We start from the raw sequence: 21,133 nt of genomic DNA on the forward strand, positions 1-21,133 counted from the left end.
ATTTTCATTACTGAATTTATTTTTTATTGTCCGCGGCACGCTCTTGAACTGTTGGAATAGTTGTTTTTCTAAGAAATTTATCCACTCCGCAGTGTTGTTATCGGTCTTTGTCAAGTGCTTAAAAACGTCAAAGTACTTATGCCCATTGTCTGCTGTTGTCGGCTTTTGGCATTCGTTTGTTTGCTCACCACCACCACCACCACCACCACCCCAACCACACCCATCAAACTCTTAGTTTTGCTGTTAATGACGATGATGCTGATGACGTTCACGATAATGATGATCCAGTGGGCAAGCTTACATGGGCAAATGGTGATGCTGATGATAATGTTGTTGTTGTTGTTGTTGGCTTTGTGTGTTGGTCTTTACTACAGTCATTGTTTTTGTTGTCTTTGCTGATGCTGATGGCATTGTTGTTATAATTCCATTTAAATTGTATTGTTGTCCTTTCAGTGTCATTGCCACTGTCATATGCCATGACGCACCATAAAACCTACACTGCCATACGAACTCCCGCTCTCTCTCTCTCTCTCTCTTTCATTCAAGTTTGCCACCTCTCACTCATGCTTTTTATTGTAGTTGTATGAGACTTTGAAGCTTCTATGCTACGATATTCCCAGTGCTATATAGGGTCGATTTGGTGTTGCTTTTGAGTTTGTTATGAAGTTACTCAACGTTCATTGCTTTGATCCAAAGTACTATGAGGGACCACGCGAAATATTTTTGCATTAATAGTCTGACCTTAATGTAAACAGTTATGTTTAATTTTCTTTTATATTCGCATTTATTTTTCTGTTTAATATTTAGATTTGTTTTAACTACTGCATGGGGAGTTTAAATGACTTGCAGACTCAGAAAATTGCAAAATTTCAAGAGAAATTATAACAATTTTCATAATATTAGAATAGGAAGAAAAATTATTTAAAATTTGCAAATATTTACGTTAGATAGATATGATCAGAGCTTTACACCTAAAAAAAACGAAAAAAAAGACAATTAAGAGCGTGCTAAGTTCGGCCGGGCCGAATCCTATATAGCCTCCACCAAGGATAGCATTTGTCGAGTTCTTTGCGCGGTATCTCTGTTTAGGCAACAAGGAAATATGAATAAGGACTGGTATGCTATTGGAGCTACATCAAGTTATAGTCCGATTGGGACCATAAATGAATTGAATGCTATACATTGTAGAAGTTATTGTGTAATATTTCAGTCCATTCGGATAAGAATTGCGCCTTGTAGGGATTCAAGAGGCGAAATCGAGAGATCGGTTTATATGGGAGCTGTATCAAGCTATAGCTCGATTCAGCCCGTATTGACCACTTATATTGAAGGTCATGGGAGAAGTCGTTGTACAAAATTTCTGCCAAATCGGATGAGAATTGCGCCCTCTAGCGGCTCAAGAAGTTAAGATCCAAGATTGGTTTATATGGCAGCTATACCCGGTTATGAACTGATTTGAACCATACTTAGCACAGTGGTTGGAAGTGATACCAAAACATCACGCGGAAAATTACGATCAAGTCGGATAAAAATTGCGCCCTCTAGCGTCTCAAGGAGTCAAGATCTATGATCGGTTTATACGACAGCTATATCAAGTTATGAATCGATTTTAATCATACCTAGCACAGTTGTTGAAAGTAATACTAAAACACCACGAGCAAAATTTCAGTCAAATCGGACGAGAATTGCGCCCTCTAGAGACTCAAGAAGTCAAGACCCAAGATCGGTTTATATGGTAGCTTTATCAAAACATGAACCGATTTGGCCCATTTACATTACCAACCGACCTACACTAATAAAAAGTATTCGTGAAAAATTTCAAGCGGCTAGCTTTCTTTCATCGTATAAACATTGTGGAGTGTGCTAAAACTTTTCTTGTGCATGGAAGTTTTTCTTTGCAATCCCACTGTCCAATGTTGGAATAACTCAGAGCCAACATGGAACGAAAATAGCGTCTATTTTGGCTGAAATATGTGACCGAGTCTTTTAAAATTGGATCCAACGTATCGACAGAACCGATAAAAAAATCGATACAGTCGATTGGCCACCTCTATCGTGCAATTTGATGCCCTCAGATTATTTTCTTTGGGGCTTCGTCAAGTCTATACCAACAAGCCGACGACGCACAGTGAGAAAGAACCCAAAAAAATTAGTAAAAAATATGCAGTGTGAGAACGGGTAGAGATGGCTCTTTGAAATTTGGAACAGTTTGAGCTAAGGTGCTAGCGAGTGGTGTGCAAAATTTCAAGGCCTTAGGTTGTCCGGGCACTTTTGGCCGTAGAATACGGGAAAACAAAATCTTCCATGAGACGTTCATCATGGCTCATGGCCTATCAAATGCTTAGCCAAGGTCCTCAACTTGTCTCTGTCCGCTTTTATCTTTCCCGTTGTCAGAAAATGTGCAGACCAATGTGAAGTCTACATCTCCCTTCGATCTTACTTGTCTCTCAGTTGCAAAGAAACTTAAGGTACAACTCCTCTAGAGTATTGTAAGAGTATTTTCCAGCGCTTTGCAGCAGCTTGGATAGCATATCGCGACGACTGCAATTTACAAATTGCCTTATATCTGTCTGCGCTGCTTTTGACCTACCGAAGACGTTCGGTGAACCATAAACGGCAAGCCGTTCGGACTCGGCTATAAAATGGGACGCCCCTTAACATTGAGCATAAACTTGAATCGGACTGCACTCATTGATAAGTGAGAAGTTTGCCCCTGTTCCTTAGTGGAACGTTCATCGGCAAAATTTGCATTAGGAGACAAATTGGACCATACTTTTCCCTTTTTGCAGGTGGAATCATGTAATCTTTTTTGGGCTTATCGGACTGCTGATGAAGATTTGGTCAGCTTCGAATTGGTGATCTTCGTAGCCTGCCCAGTGCATTTAAACACACACACGTCTAAACTTCGGCCGGGCCGAATTTTATATACCCTCCACCATGGATCGCATTTGTCGAGTTCTTTGCGCAATGTCTTTTTTTAGGCCAACAAGGAATAATGAATAGGAATTGTATCATAACTGGAGCTATATCAAGTTATAGTCCGATTCGGATCATAAATGAATTGAATGTGGAAGACTATAGGTAATATGGCGGCTATATCAGGTTATAGACCGATTTAAACTATACTTAGCACAGTTTTTAGAGTCATAACAAAACACTTAATGCAAAATTTCGACCAAGTAAGATCAGAATTGTGCCCTCTAGTGGATCAAGAAGTCAAGACCCCCAGATCGGTTTATATGGCAGCTATATCAGGTTACTTACCGATTTGAACCATACTAAGCGCAGTTGTTGAAGTCATAACAAACCACTTCATGCAAAATTTCAGCCAAATCTAATAACAATTGCACCCTCTAGAGGCCTAAGAAGTCAAGATCCCGGATCAGCGAATATTGCGAGGTGTTAGAAACGGAATGACGAAATTAGTATACCCTCATCATATGGTGGAGGGTATAAAAGTAGCTCAAAGCCAGTAAGGAAAGGCAAAAGTCGGGCCATATAATACCCTACACCACGTAATACTTATTATATTGGGTTGCCTAAAAAGTAAGTAGTCGGCGTTGACAAATTTTTTCAACGGCTTGTGACTCTGTAATTGCATTCTTTCTTCTGCCAGTTATCAGCTGTTACTTTTAGCTTGCTTTAGAAAAAACAGTGCGCGTAATTTTGTTTACATTTGTTTGTTTGGCGTCAATTTTAATATGGAGCCCACAAAGGAGCATTTTCGTCATATTTTACTTTATTATTTCCGTAAGGGAAAAAACGCGGAGCAGGTTGCTAAAAAGTTACGAGATGTGTATGGTGATAAAGCCTTAAAAGGAAGACAGTGTCAAAATTGGTTTCGCAAATTCCGTTCTGGAGATTTTTCACTTAAAGATGAGCCACGTTCAGGTCGGCCAAATGAAGTTGATGATGACCAAATCAAAGCATTAATCGAATTGGATCGTCATGTAACTGAGCGTGAGATAGGAGAGAAGTAAAATATACCAAAATCAACCGTTCATTATCACATAAAAAGTCTTGGACTGGTGAAAAAGCTTGATATTTGGGTACCACATGTATTGAAAGAAATTCATTTAACAAACTGAATCAACGCTTGTGATATGCACCTTAGACGCAATGAATTCGGTCCGTTTTTAAAACGAATCATAACTGGAGATGAAAAATGGATTGTTTACAACAACGTTTGTCGAAAACGATCATGGTCCAAGCATGGTGAACCAGCTCAAACCACTTCAAACGCTGATATCCACCAAAAGAAGTTTATGCTGTCTGTTTGGTGGGATTGGAAGGGTGTGGTATATTTTGAGCTGCTTCCAAGGAACCAAACGATTAATTCGGATGTTTACTGTCAACAATTGGACAAATTGAATACAGGCATCAAGAATTGAATACAGAATTGGTCAATCGTAAAGGTGTCATATTCCACCAGGACAACGCTAGACCGCACACATCTTTGGTCACTCGCCAAAAACTGAGTGAGCTTGGCTGGGAACTTTTGATGCATCCACCATATAGCTCTGACCTTGCACCATCAGACTACCATTTATTTCGATTTTTGCAGAACTCCTTAAATGGTAAAACTTTCGGCAATGATGAGGCTATAAAATCGCACTTGGTTCAGTTTTTTGCAGATAAAGGCCAGAAGTTCTATGAGCGTGGAATACTAAATTTGCCAGGAAGATGGCAAAAGGTTATCGAACAAAATGGCAATTATATATTTGATTAAAGTTCATTCTAAGTGTTATTAAAAATGCATTTACTTTCTTTTAAAAAATCCGCAATTATTTTTTAGGTAACCCAATATGTAGAACTTATCTCGAAATCTAGTCAGTCTTTAATTTGGATACCAATTGAAATAGCAATTTAGAACCTTGTAAGATTTTTCTACCATAGGACAAAAGATTTGGATTTCCACATCTTTAAAAGGTCATATCGGATAAAAGTTTATATGGGAGTTATATCGAAACTTGTACCAATTTTAATGACACATACTGGGGCGTCAAATAGAGATTGACGTCCCAGTATGTGTCATTAAGATGTGACCGAAATTGTGGGTTTTACTGCCTTAAAAGTTCATATCATATGAAATATACACATTGGAGCTATATCTAAATTAGGACTGATTTTAATGAAATTTTGCGCACATATTGGAATGTCAATTAAAACGTCTCATGTAAAATCGGGCCAAAATTGTGAATTCTACAGCTTTAAAAGGCCAAATCGGATGGGGATATATATACGAGCTATATCTAAAACTGAACCGATTTTTATGAAATTTTGCACATACATTGAGATTTCACAAAAACGTCTCCACGCCAAATTTGGTAAAGATCGGACAAAAATTGTGGTTTCTACAGCCGTAAAAACCCTATCGGATGAAAGATATATATGGGAGCTATATCTAAATCTGAACCCATTTTTATGAAATTTTCCAGATGTATTAAGATCAGTAACAAAACAGTCCGTGCCAAATTTTGTGCAGATCGGACGATTATGAAATTTTGCACACTTATGGAAATACCCAATGCCAAATTTTGTAAAGATCGGACGAAAATTGTGGCTTCTACAGCCTTAAAAACCATATCGGATAAAAGATATATATGGGTACTATATCTAAATCTGAACCGATTTATTTCAAAATCAATAGCGTTTCTCCTTGGGCCAAAAAAGTGACATGTGCAAAATTTCGTGACAATCGAACAACAAATATGACCCGTACTTTGATTACAAGAATACATGGACTCACAGACGGACATGGCTAAATCGAATCAGAAAGTGATTCTGAGTCGATTGGTATACTTATCAATGGGTCTAGCTCTTCTCCTTCGTAGCGTTGCAAACAAATCCACAAATCTATAATACCCTGTACCACAGTGGTGGTGCAGGGTATAAACAGATTAATGATTCACTTTAATGACGATAAGGTTCACTGAATTTCAAAACTTAATTAAACAATGAACATCTCTCGTTTAATCCATTTGTGTGACAGTTTCAAATTCCCAGACAAAAATTCCATATTATCCTCTCAGCAGCAGCTGCTTTATTTTTTTGTTTTTTCATCACAATTATGTTTGCTATTTGCTTTGTTAACATTTAATTAAAATGTAATTATGATAATTAGTCATTTGTGTATTGGAATGGAAAATTGCAATTCGCTTTAGTTGTCTACCGTCTGGTCTAGGTGGCGTATAATGAATTTGCTAGAGTATATGTTAAGCATACGCTCCAATGGATTATTGCTAAAAAATTAATTTAAATAAAATATAAACAAGATTTCATATTCCATTTCCATTCCAACAACAAAAACAAAACAATATTAAAATTTTTTAAATCAAATTAATACAAACACTACTATTGACAGTCACTAAAGTTTAACACTGCAATTGCGATTTATTTGATTTATTACACATTTAGTGCTTCCCCCTTCTTCCTTTAGTTAGGTGTTACTCTTCATGGGCAAATCACTTGCGTTATTGGATTTTTATTAGCAAACAATTTCCCTTTAGAAGTTAAGTACAGCCATCCTTTTGATTGTTTGTGTTTGTATTTATGCATAATTTAAAATAAATGTTAAATACAATTATACGCCATGCAAGTGACATATCCTGTCAGTTCATTTTTCAATTCTGGAATCCTTTAACATCATGCCTTGTGTGTATGAGGGCTTGCCTACCTGTAATGAAACATTTTTACACACACACACGCACACAACTTTGCTTTATTATGGCAAACAATAACATTTTTATATTTTCAATATTATCCCGTCAAACACACACACACATATATGCCGGCATAACATGCGTGGGTGTGCATATGTTAGCCATATCTATGAATTGATTGTAGGTATGTTGGTTTGTATATGTACATGTTATTGAGTTTGTTTGTCCAACCGATGAGAAATAACAAACTGAATTATAAACATTCAGTTCAACATTTGTTTATATTTATATACAAAATACCTATGTAGCGCCATGTATTCGAGATATGTATGTCTGTGTATACATACTTTTATGGCCATTTATATAGAATGTATGGACGCACATATCCATGTACGTGCCAGTATTCTATAAATATTTTATCAATGCATGTGTCATCACACAGATGTAATCGAATTTGTGGAAAATTCAGACATACCACCCACACACACACACACACATACACTGATTCACTTGAGTTTTATTTGACATAAGCGAGCTTTTATAAATGCGTGGGGATAAAAGAAAGTCGAATCAGGGAATATTTAAACTGCTTCCTGTTTTTCTTTTGCAGGAGCCTCAACAAAATAAAATTGAACTAAATTGTGTGGGTTCTTAGCATTCCTTTTTTTTATACCCTCCACTATAGGATGAGGGTTATACTAATTTCGTCATTCCGTTTGTAACAACTCGAAATATGCGTCAAAGACCCATAAAGTATATCTATTGGGTTGCCCAAAAAGTAATTGCGGATTTTTCAGGTCGGCCAAATGAAGTTGATGATGACCAAATCAAAGCATTAATCGAATTGGATCGCCATATAACTGAGCGTGAGATAGGAGAGAAGTTAAATATACCAAAATCAACCGTTCATTATCACATAAAAAGTCTTGGAGTGGTAAAAAAACTTGATATTTGGGTACCACATGTATTGAATGAAATTCATTTAACAAACCGAATTAACGCTTGTGATATGCACCTTAGACGCAATGAATTCGGTCCGTTTTTAAAACGAATCATAACTGGAGATGAAAAATGGATTGTTTACAACAACGTTAGTCGAAAACGATCATGGTCCAAGTATGGTGAACCAGCTCAAACCACTTCAAAGGCTTATATCCACCAAAAGAAGGTTATGCTGTCTGTTTGATGGGATTGGAAGGGTGTGGTATATTTTGAACTGCTTCCAAGGAACCAAACGATTAATTCGGACGATTACTGTCAACAATTGGACAAATTGAATACAGCCATCAAGGAGAAGCGACCAGAATTGGTCAATCGTAAAGGTGTCACATTCCACCAGGACAACGCTGACCGCACACATCTTTGGTCACTCGCCAAAAACTGAGTGAGCTTGGCTGGGAACTTTTGATGCATCCACCATATAGCCCTGACCTTGCACCATCAGACTAACATTTATTTCGATCTTTGCAGAACTCCTTAAATGGTAAAACTTTCGGCAATAATGGGGCTATAAAATCGCACTTGGTTCAGTTTTTTGCAGATAAAGGCCAGAAGTTCTATGAGTGTGGAATACTAAATTTGCCAGGAAGATGGCAAAAGGTTATCGAACAAAATGGCAATTATATATTTGATTAAAGTTCATTCTAAGTTTTATTAAAAATGCATTTACTTTCTTTTAAAAAATCCGCAATTACTTTTTGGGCAACCCAATATTGTTGATCGTCATGACATTTTAAGCCGATCTAGCCATGTCCGTCCACCCGTTCGTCCGTTTATCCGTACGTCCATCTGTCCATCCGTCCGTCCATCCGTCCGTCCGTCCGTCCATCCGTCCGTCCATCCGTCCGTCCATCCGTCCGTCCATCCGTCCGTCCATCCGTCCGTCCATCCGTCTGTCCATCCGTGCGTCCATCCGTCCGTCCATCCAACCGTCCGTCCATCCGTCCGTCCATCCGTCCATCCAACCGTCCGTCCATCCGTCCGTCCATCCGTCCGTCCATCCGTCCGTCCATCCGTCCGTCCATCCGTCCGTCCATCCGTCCGTCCATCCGTCCGTCCATCCGTCCGTCCATCCGTCCGTCCATCCGTCTGTCCATCCGTGCGTCCATCCGTCCGTCCATCCAACCGTCCGTCCATCCGTCCGTCCATCCGTCCGTCCATCCGTCCGTCCATCCGTCCGTCCATCCGTCCGTCCATCCATCCCTCCATCCGTCCGTCCGTCCATCCATCCGTCCGTCCGTCCGTCCATCCGTCCGTCCATCCGTCCGTCCATCCGTCCGTCCGTCCATCCGTCCGTCCGTCCATCCGTCCGTCCGTCCATCCGTCCGTTCATCCGTCCTTCAATCGGTCTGTCAAAAGCACGCAAACTGTCGAAGAAGTAAAGCAAGACGCTTGAAATTTTGCGCAAATGCTTCTTATTAGTGTAGGTCAGTTGAGATTGTGAATGGGCAAAATCGGTCCATGTTTTGATATAGCTGTCATATAAACCGATCTTGGTTCTTGACTTCTTGAGCTTTTAGAGGGCGTAATTCTTATCCGATTTGGCTGAAATTTAGCAGGTGATGTTCTGGTATCACTTTCAACAAATGTGCCAAGTATGGTCTTAATCGATTCATAACTTGATATAGCTGCCATATAAACCGATCTCTCGAATAGACTTCTGGAGCCTCTAGAGGGCGCAATTCTTATCCGATTTGGCTCAAATTTAGCATGAAGTGTTCTGGTATGACTCCCAAAAAACTGTGCCAAGTAAAGTCTAAACCAGTCCATAACCTGATATAGCCGCCATATAAACCGATATCCCGATTAGTCTTCTTGAGCCTCTAGAGGGCGCAATTCTTATTCGATTTGGTTTAAATTTTGCATAAAGTATTCTGATATGACTCTCAACAAACGTGCCAAGTATGGTCTAAATCGGTTCTTAACCTGATACAGCTGCCATATAAACCGAACTTGGGTCTTGACTACTTGAGCCTCTAGAGGGCGCAATTCTTATCCGATTGGAGTGAAATTTCGCACGACGTGTTTCGCTATGACTTCCAATGACTGTTCTAAATTAGGTTCAAATCGGTCAATAACCTGATATAGCTGCCATATCAAGCGATAGTGAATCTTGACTTCTTGAGCCACTAGAGGGCGCAATTCTTATCCAATTTGGAATGAAATTTTGTACGAAGTATTTTGTTATGATATCCAACAATTTTGCCAAGTATGGTTTATATCGGTCTATAACCTGATATAGCTGTCATATAAACCGCTCAGGTGACTTGACTTCTTCAGCTTCTAGGGGGCGCAATTCTATCCGATTTGGCTGAAATTTTGATGACGTATTTTATTATGATTTTCAACAATTGTGCCAAATAAGGCTCAAATCGGTCAATAACCCGATTTAGCTCCCAGATAAACCGATCTGGCATCTTGACTTCTTGAGCCTCTAGAGGTCGCAATTATTATCCGATTTGCCTGAAATTTTCTACGACGGATCGTCTCACGACCATAAACATACGTGTTTATAATGGTCTAAATCGGTCTATAGCCTGATACAGATCCCATATAAATCGATCTCTCTATTTTTTCTGTTTGAGCCCCCAAAGGGCACAATTCTTATTGGAATTGACTGACATTTAATTATTATCCGAACCGGACCATAACTTGATATCACTCTTTAATCCTTTTTTGCCTAAGAAGAGATGCCGGGAAAAGAACTCGACAAATGCGATCCATGGTGGAGGGCATATTAGATTCGGCCCGGCCGAACTTAGCTCGCTTTTACTTGTTTTCTGATGGTCTCGCTAGGATCCAAACCCGGGCATTCAGAGTCATAGGCGGACATGCTAATCCTGTTTATAGCATCAATCTGAACCCGTTATCAAAATCATATTCCAGAGCACGCGACAGGGTCAATATCCCTCGATTGGGGATTCCATCGGGACATCACTGAATTTACTGTAAAGCTCTGCATTTATCTGTAGAGCACCCTTGTGGGGGATACTTGGGCAACTGGCAACATTCATTCGCCATGTCGCTGAGATGTCTTTGGGGTATAAATGCCCTTTTGTAGCATGACCTCCTGCGATCCATGGTGGAGGGTATATAAGATTCGGCCCGGCCGAACTTAGCAAGATTTTACTTTTTTTCTGATAGTCTCGCTAGGATCCAATCCCGGGCATTCGGCGTCATAGGCGGACATGCTATCCTGTGCTCATAGCATCAATCTGAACCCGTTATCAAATCATATTCCAGTCTATTCGCTAGGGTCAATATGCCTTGATTGGGGATTTCACATGGACATCACTGAATTTACTGTAAAGCGCTAAATTTATCTGTAGAGCACCCTCGTGTGGGGGATACTTGAGATATTTTTGGGTAAAAATGCCCTTTTGTAGCATGACCTCCTGCTTCGCCGCTCGTCGTTGTAGCCGCATTTTCGTGTGGAGGTGGCGATCCTCGTCAAGCACCAATAGGTAGGCAAGGTCGTTTCGATCCAAAGAACCGATCGCCGCGGGAACAAGTTGGCCATAGGTTATTTAAAGGCGCCAATAACCCGCCTTGTCCTATCGAGCATCATAGGCTCTCAGTATTTGTCCAAGAGCCGGTGGCGCCCGGCCTCTTACCGTGACACTCCGCTCAATACCACCGATTGTCCGCGACTGCTGTTGTAGCTACTCCATATGGAGCATTCGACTATCCGCAACCTGTGGACGCGCCAGTAGCTTGCAGCTAAGCTTCTCGTGACAGCAACGAACATCACTCAGATCGGACAATGTTCCAGCCCGTGTGATGCTCACAGGAATCCTAAGGGTAGCACTGATCTCAGGCTACTACCGGGTCAGCAGGTGGCTCGCAGAAACAGCAACGAACACCACACAGATCGGACCTTAATGTTCCAGCCCGTGGGATGCTCACAGCTACCCCGCCGGGCGCCGCTCGTGATCAGGGGGGAAAACCTGACGTTTAGCTGTGAAAAATGACCAGCCTCCGATCACGAGCGGCGCCCGGTGGTATAGCTGTGAGCATCCGACGGGCTGGAACATTGTGGTCCGATCTGTGTGGTGTTCGTTGCTGTCACGAGAAACTTACAGGAATGAACACCACACAGATCGGACCTCATTGTTCCAGCCCGTGTGATGCTCACAGCTATCCCGCTGGGCGCAGCTCGTGATCGGAGGGTGAACCTGACGTTTAGCTGTGATAAATGAGCACCCCCCGATCACGAGCGGCGCCCGGCGGGATAGATGTAAGCATCACACGGGCTGGAACATTGAGGTCCGATTTGTGTGGTGTTCGTTGCCGTAAGTTGATCGTCAACGAACACCACACAGATCGGACCTCAATGTTCCAGCCCGTGTGATGCTCACAGCTATCCCGCCGGGCGCCGCTCGTGATCGGGGGGTGCTCATTTATCACAGCTGAACGTCAGTGATCGGGTTTGAGGTAAGTTTCTCGTCACAGCAACGAACACCACACAGATCGAACCTCAATCTTCCGTCCCGTGTGATGCTCACAGCTTTCCCACCGGGCGCTGCTCATGATTGGGGGCTGCTCATTTTTCACAGCTGAACGTCAGGTTCACTCCCCGATCACGAGCGGCGCCCGGTGGGGTAGCTGTGAGCATCAAACGGGCTGGAAAATTGAGGTCCGATCTGTGTGGTGTTCGTTGCTGTTTCGAGAAGCTTAACTGCGAGCCACCTGCTGACCTGATAGTAGCTTGAGATCAGCCCTACCCTTAGGATTCCTTTCGGTACCAAATTAAAGTAGGTACTCCTCCAGTTCCATTTACTAATTGGGACTATTGCCATTTGGACTAAAAAAATTGTAGTATGCTGGAGACTTACCCTTTCTCATGCACCCCACATCATGTAACAGGAAAAGCGTTGCCCTTTAAGTTATAATCCCATGACAAATCCCCTCGCACTTCTCCCCCTCCCCCCTTGCGCCAAACCAAATTGAAGCAAATTTTCCTTTGTAAAAAATTACGTGATTTGTATTTAACTTTCAATAAGGACATAAAGGAATAATAAGCATGTCTGTTAATGCAAGTTCATGAAGGTCCTCGTGGGCCAAGCTCCCGAAATGTTGTATAAAAGCAAACACAATCAAATCTTCGGCACACACGCATTGCACACACCCACACACACACAAACAAAAGGCGCACGTGTTTGTGTTTGAACAGCTGTGACATTATCCTCAATTTTGATCTAAATAATGAATTAAGCAATAAATTGCTAAATAAAATTTCTTTAAGTGAATCACTAAGGAGGGCGCCATCATTGCAAGGCAGCAAAAGAGCAAATTTGCCCAATAAACCTTGAAATGGCTTGCTTGTGTTCACCTTCCTTCGCTTCCCTGTTTCATAAGCAAATCGCTTGCTGTCTTTTGCTCGTATTAATCAATTTTTTCGCAACAATAACCTCTTTCAGGGAGGGAAAACCATAAAACCCAGTTTGTAAGTGTATAAGATTTGATTTCTTTTGTACGATTATTGGCTTGTCTCTGTCATTATTCATCGGCATGTCGATAGTGATGGCAGTGTCTTATAAGGATTTCTTTTGATGCCGTTCTACGGTTACTCGTGGCACAAGTTTCTTTAGTGGCAGCCGTTTTGGCTACATTCTTTTATACTGCTTCCCATATCCGTTTCCTTAAAAGCCAATAAAATTGTTTCCGTTTCCCTTTGGTGTATTTCGCTGTGTATGTGTGTGTGTGTGTGTGTGGGTCTACTTGTTACTATTGCTGCATTCATTGCCTTGCTTGTTTTTGATTTCATCGTCTTTATTGTTTTGCCATTTTTATCTCCCTCAACACAGGCATTGATGCGTTATTTAGATGTTTTACGTGTTCTTTACAATTCGAACGTTGTGCCCTTCGCTGGTATTCAAGTTTAATTTTATCCATCCATTTCATTGGCTCTATTATTATTTAAGCTGTTATTCTTACAAACTTCCAGAAGCTCTTCCTGCCTTTGCTTGTGTGTGTGTGTGTTTTTTTGATATTTTCTTCATCATGGATTCCTTTCGGTTTATGTGGCTTCTTGGTAATCTTTTGTGTAACAAAAGATTTTCTTTTTTGCTCTGCAACAATATGCTTATATATATTTTTGTGTTGTAAGGAAAGAAGAGCACAGCATTAAATTTGGTCAGAATAGAACAGCAAAATTAGTATTAAATTTTTATAATAACAATAAAATTTAGGTTAGGTTGAAAAGAGGGTGCGGATATTAATCCGCCCCATGGCACCTGGCTTGTTGTGCGCTCTAAAAACAAAAAAGTAACCTCGAAAAAGAAAATTTTATGTTAAGAATTCCGTGCTACTTACAAAATCCTTTATTGTTTTCCATTCCACTGCCCTAAGTTGGTGCATGTGTGGTATTGTGTCCCCACCTAAGTACCGGTGTCTTTTAGCCACGAAAGCGGGGCAATGACATAGGAAATGCTCCAACGTCTGATCATCTTCCCCACATGCCTAAGACATGCTATCACTGGCCTCACCGATTTTGCATAAGTGAGCTCGTAGTCCTATGTGTCCTGTTATGATACCAATAGCTATACTGACCTCCTTCTTACTTTCTTTCAGTAATAGCCTCGTCCTCCCACGATTCGAATCACCCCACAGGATTTTCACAGTCCTATCGACTGTTTCGATGTGGCACAGTGTTCGTCGCCCACGCCCTTAAATCGGACTGCGTCGACCAAAAAGGCTTTGGGTTAACCAAGTTTATTCACGGCAGTTCTCTGGCCTTCACCGCCAAATCGTTTGCCCTTACATTCCCCTTTACTCCGTTATGGTCCGGCACCCAAACTTCGCGGATTGTGCCATCCTCAGAGAAGGCGTTAATCTCCTTCTTACACTGCAAGACTGTTCGTGAACTTACCTTCGTGGTTGTTATTGCCCCCATGGCCATTTTAGATGTTCACACTCAAAGTCCTCTCGTTAGCACCACACCACCTCACGCATACTGTGATCGCCCGTATCTCCGCTTGCAGGACCGTACTGTGGTCAGGCAGTCTAAAATAGTCTGGGGTTCTCAATATAGACCCCCAGGCCCAATCTGTCCCCTAACTTTGATCCATTCGTGTAACATGATCATCCAGATGGCAATACTAGGGTTCCGTCAATCCAAGACTGTGCAGATGGCAGCAGTGCCTCGCACTCGACTTCATGGTTCATCTCAGGTATCCGATCGGAGACCTCTTCCTTTCCTTCCAGGTTTCCTTCCGTCGCATCGATTATACCACATTCCATTCTCCCATCGCCTTAAGTCTCATAGCCACAGTGGCTGCCTCACACTTATTCTGTATGTCTATGGATCGGATATCTGGAATAGTCTCCAGTCTTCTAGTGGGCGTGGTCCTCATCTCGCCGCTTATGCCAAGAAAACATGTTCTCTGAACCAGTCGAATGGTCCTTGCGTTGCACTTTTTCTCCATAGCAGTCGAACAAAATACTGAGGCGTAAGTAAGTATTGGTCTAATCACGCTCCTATAGAGCCAGTGGAGTATTTTCGGATTCAGGCCCCATTTAGTGCCTACACCCTGTCTACATAGTGCCCAACATCTGAGGGCCTTCTCAGTACTCCCCTGAATGTGTCAATTCCAAATCAGTTTTCTGCCCAAGATCACACCTAAGTATTTAACCTAGTCAGATATCGAAATCGTTTTGTTGAGGAAACGTTATGCGTCAAATTGGTCCACCTTCGTCTTCCTCGTGAACAGGCATATTTCGGACTTCTCTGGGTTAACATTGAGACCCCTGGGTCTAGCCCAGTCACATGCCATATGCAAGACCTTTTCGGCCCTTCTGCACAGCAGGCTCGGATCCATACCACTAAGAAGTATTATAACGTCGTCTGCATAGCTGACGGGTTCAAATCCTCATCCTCAGTCAGCATCTGGTGGTCACCCATAGGAGTGGCGATAAAATGACCCCCTGTGCCATGCTTTGTGCCACATTCTCCCTTATATTTATGTCATGGGACCCGCAGTTTATCCACCTGTTCCTTAGCATAAGGTTTATCCACTCTCCAAAGGCCCGGTCCACCCGGTACTGTTCTAAGGGTTAGATCAATGTGTTGTTCCGCACATTGTTAAACGCCCCCTCAACGTCAATGCAAAAACACCAAAGTATAGGTCTTGGTATCGAAGGATCCTTCTATTTTATGCACTGCCTCGTGCAGCGCAGTCTCCGCCAACGTAGTATTTTTATATCCACCACCGAAAGATGGAGGCGTATTCATTTTGCAATTCCGTTTAAAACACATCGAAAAATCCATTACCGACGCTATAAAGTATATATATTGTTGATCATCGTAAAAATCTAAGACGTCTTAAAAATCCGTCTGTCCGTTTGTTCATCCATCCGTCTGCCAGTCCGTCCGTCTGTCCGTCCTTCTGTCCGTCCTTCTGTCCGTCCATCTTTCCGTCCGTCTGTCCATCCGTCTGTCCGTCCGTCTATTCGTCCGTCTGACCGTCTGTCTGTCCGTCCGTCTGTCCGTCCGTCTGTCCATTTGTCTGTCCGTCCATTTGTCAGTCCGTCCGTCTGTCTGTCCGTCTGTCTGTCCGTCTGTCTGTCCGTCTGTCTGTCCGTTGGTCTGTCCTTCAGTCTATCCGCCTGTCTATCCGTCCGTCTATCCATCCGTCTGTCTGTCCGTCTGTCTGTCCGTCCGTCTGTCCGTCCTTCTGTCCGTCTGTCTGTCTGTCTGTCCGTCTGTCTGTCTGTCCGTCCGTCTGTCTGTCCGTCCGTCTGTCCGTCCTTCTGTCCGTCTGTCTGTCTGTCTGTCTGTCCGTCTGTCTGTCCGTCCGTCCGTCTGTCCGTCCGTCCGTCCCTCTGTTGAAATCACGCTACAGTCATGAAAAATAGCGATATTGAGCTAAAACATTGCACAGATTCTTTTTTTGTCCATAGGCTGGTTAAGTTCGAAGATGGCCTATATTGGACTATATTTTGATTTAGCCCCCATATAGACCAATCAGCCGATTTATTATCTTAGGGCCAAAAAAGCCAAAATTTGGGACAATGTGTTGTGTTAGTCCATTCGACCCAGATCGGTCTAGATTTGGGTATAGCCCCCATATAGACCCATCTATTGATTTAAGGTCTTAGGCCCAAAAAAAGCCATATTTATTGTCCGCTCTCGCCCAAAATTTAGGACAGTGAGTTGTATGAAGCCATTCGACATCCTTGTTTAATTTGTCCCAGTCCAGATTTGGATATTGGTGCCATACAGACCGATCTCTCGATTAAAGGTCTTAGGGCCAAAAAAGCCACATTTATTGTCCGCTCTCACTAAAATTTGGGGCAGTGAGTTGTGTTAAGCCCCCCGCTATCCTTGTTCAATTTGACCTAGATCGGTCTAGGTTTAGATACAGCCGCCATATAGACCGAGCTCCCAATTTAAAGTCTTAGACCCATAAATGGCGCATTTACTATCCGATTTCTCAAGAACTTGTCATAGCGAGTTGTGTTAGACTCCTCGACATCTCTCTTTTTAATACGGCCCCGATCGGTCCAGATTTGGATATAGCTGCCATATAAACCGATTTGGATATAGCTGCCAAGGTTTCAGGCCCATAAAAGGTGAAGTAATTAACAGATTTCTCTAAAATTAGGCACAATGAGTTTAGACCCTTCGATATTCGTACTGAGTATAGTTTAGATCGGTCTATATTTTGATATAACTGCCACATAGATTGATCTCTCAATTTAGGGTCTTGGGCCCATAATAATCTTTTTTATTGTGCGATTTCGATGAAATTTCGTATAGCCGTGTTTTTGTTTTGCTCCTCGACATTCCTGTTCAATACGGCCCACATCAATCCAGATTTGGATGTAGCTGCCATATATACCCCATCTCCCGATTTAAGGTTTTTGGCCCATAAAAGGTGTTTCGTCATTGGTACCGAGTATAGTCAAAATCGTGATATATTTGGATTTACTTCGATTTCCCAATTTAAGGTCTTGGAACAATAAAAGCACGTTTATTACTCCATTTCGCTGAAATTTGACACAGTGGACTGTGCAAGGCTCTTCGACGTTCGTGTTCAATACACTGATAGAAACGGAACGGTACTTTACTAATACCGTCTGGTATTATTTTATTCACCTTTTAGCAAATATTTTTAATACCATTTGGTATCAATTTGATACCAGTCGAAAGAACCTATTAAGAATTAACGGCGTCACATATATATTGTTGTCATCGCGGCAAAACTGTTGTTTAGGATGGTACTTAAAATGTATATGCGTAAAAACGCAGAGAAAATGGAAAACAAATCTTTGATCTTGACTTTTTCAGCCACTAGAGGGCGCAAGTCTTATCCGATTTGGATGAAATTTTACTTGAATGTTTCATTATGACTTCCAAAAACTTTGCTTAGTATGGTTCAAATCGGTACATAACCTGATATAGCTGCCTTATAAACCGATCTGAGATCTTTACTTCTTGGCCCTCTAGAGGGCGAAATTCTTATCAGGTTTGGCTGAAATTTTGCAAAAGGTGTTTCGTTATGATTTCAAACAACTGTCCTATGTATGGTTCAAATCGGTCTATAACCTGATATAGCTGCCATATAAACCGATCTGGGATCTTGACTTCTTCAGCCACTAGAGGACGGAAGTCTTATCCGATTTGGCTGAAATTGTAGATGAAATGTTTCATTGTGACTTCCAAAAACTTTGCTAAGTATGGTTCAAATCGGTACATAACCTGCTGCCATATAAACCGATCTGCGATCTTGACTTCTTAACCCTCTAGAGGGCGCAATTCGTATGCGATGTGGCTGAGATGTACAACGGTTTCTCCCATGACCTTTAATATTCGTGTCGAATATGGTCTGAATCGATCTATATGAGCCCTTAGAGACGAAGCCTATTGAAATTGGAAAAAAAACCGTTCAGATTTGGATATAGCTTCCATATATATGTTCGTCCGATTTGCAGTAGTACAGCAATAAAATGGTCATTTGTTAACCAATTCGCTCGAAATTTGTCAGGAAGGATTTTCTTATGACTCTCGATGTTGTTGGTAAATTTCATAGAATCGGTTCAGATTTGGATATAGCTCCCATATATATGTTCGTCCCATTTGGAGTAATACAGCAATAAAATGGTCATTTGGTAACCAATTCGCTCGAAATTTGTCAGGAAGGATTTTCTTATGACTCTCTATGTTACTGGTTAATTTCATAGAAATCGGTTCAGATTTGGATATAGCTCCCATATATATGTTCGTCCGATTTGGAGTAATACCGCAATAAAATGGTCATTTGTTAACCGATTCTCTCGAAATTTGGCGGAAAGGATTTTCTTATGACTCTCTATGTTACTGGTTAATTTCATAGAAATCGGTTCAGATTTGGATATAGCTCCCATATATATGTTCGTCCGATTTGCAGTAGTACAGCAATAAAATGGTCATTTGTTAACCGATTCTCTCGAAATTTGGCGGGAAGGATTTTCTTATGACGCTCTATATTGCTGGTTAATTTCATGAAAATCGGTTCAGATTTCGATATAGTTTCCATATATATATTCGTCCGATTTGAAGTAATACAGCAATAAAATGGTCATTTGTTAACCGATTCTCTCGAAATTTGGCAGGAATCATTTTCTTATGACTCACGATGTTACTGGTGAATTTCATGGGACTCGGTTCAGATTTAGATATAGGTTTCATATATATATATGTCGCCTGATTTTCATTCTTAGACCCTTTGCAAGCGCATTTATTTACCAATCTTTCCAAAATTTTGTACAACGCTTTCCTCGACGAATTCTACAATATCCACAAAAAGTTTGCTCGAAATCGGTTCAGATTTAGTTATAGCTCCCATGTATACGTTTGTCAGATTTTGGGTAATTTGTTGTCATTTGCAATCATTTGCCAAAATTTGATACAGGAATTTTAATAATCTATCTGGAAACATCCGTCGAAGTCCATCAAAATTGGTTCAGAATTAGATGTGTTTAGAGGGCAGGTGTAGGGTATTATAAAGTCGGCACCGCCCAACGTTTGCCTTTCCTTACTGGTTTTGACTTGTGTCTTTTTTTTTTTCTTCATTTCGCATTTCTCCCAAAGTTTACGCTGGGTTATTTGAATGTGGTGTAACACATTTTTTCGTTTCACTGAATTTCTTTGCATTAATCACAAGAATATCTCCATAACATTGTGTTATTGTTGAGAGCAAGCAGGCAGATTTTTCAATACCACCATAGCCATGTCGTAAGCCCGCATTTGTAACAATACAATCACTGTCCTTGCGGCCTCGAGGGTATTAACGAATAAACCAATGAAATAAATCCTTGACACATTCATTCAAACCAACACACACACACACATGCACACACACGAGCACCCACATATGCGTTTGCTTTTGTTTGCGGTTAACTATGCACAGGGTCCTCGTGTTACAACAACGAGCAACATTGTCTGTGGATATTTTATTGTGGGACTGCTTGCTCTGTCTGCCCACATGCTTGTGGACGTTGGTTCTCTTTCCTCTGGCCTTTATATTTTCATAAAATAATTGTAATTATTTTATGCTTAATACGCAAAAATACACACAAGCCATTGGGGCATGCAACCAATGTTGAAATAAATGTTGCAAATGAGAAAGAAAATGAAAATATCATTATGTTTATTTTTGTAAGCGACAAGTCAAGTGTGATGCTTCTTTTATGTTGAGCCAGAGGGGGAAAAGTAGACAAGAGCTGAAGAGCTGAAACCTCAATATCCTTAACATGTCCTTTGTCTTGTTTTAATGGTGTAGAATGGGGGAAGTGGAGGAAAGCATGATTGTTGTAAATTATAAATGAGAATATATATGCACTCTTTGCCCAAATTGCCTTAAGTGGTCATAATGTAATTTAAAGGAGTTTTGGGGACCGCCAGGGAGCATCTCATTTATATTGCAATGCATTAATTTATTAAATTAGCAAATCCATTTTCGACAGCAATGATGTGAGAATAGAAGCCACTTCAAATGGGGGTAATTTAATCATCTAAAATGTCTTGTCAATCAAAATATGTAGCCCAAACCAATAGGAATTCCTTTGATAGGTTTTTAAGCCCACTTTATAAAGGGCAATAGAAATGTTCATGGGCACCAAAGAGGCACAGTGGGATGAAATAACAAGAATAATAAAATTTTTGTTTTTGTAATTTTTCTAGGAATACATAATGGAAAACCAATAAAAACAAGACAAAATAAGTAAATTATAATGAAGGAAACAAGTAAAAAGGCATTAAGTTCGGCCGGGCCGAACTTGGGATACCCTTCACTTCGGGTATATATGAAAACCGCCTTTCGCCACAATCCGTTGGAAATTGGATAACATATGTACTCAAATTCGGCACGGACATTGAGTGGTCTTAGAAATATATGTCACTGTTGAATTTTGTATTTCGAATTTCAAAAAAAAATCGGGTAATAAATAAAGCTTTTATGAGCTTCAGACCCTTAACCGGCATTTAAATA

General features: G+C 41.0%; 1 protein-coding gene across 1 annotated transcript in view; it reads left to right on the forward strand.

Moving 5' to 3' along the window:
- The window catches only part of LOC106084864 (uncharacterized), a 776,497-nt gene that overhangs the window by 639,366 nt on the left and 115,998 nt on the right, over positions 1-21,133 (forward strand). The window lies entirely within an intron of this gene.

This window comes from Stomoxys calcitrans, chromosome 2 (assembly GCF_963082655.1).
Source record: "Stomoxys calcitrans chromosome 2, idStoCalc2.1, whole genome shotgun sequence".
Lineage (NCBI taxonomy): Eukaryota > Metazoa > Arthropoda > Insecta > Diptera > Muscidae > Stomoxys > Stomoxys calcitrans.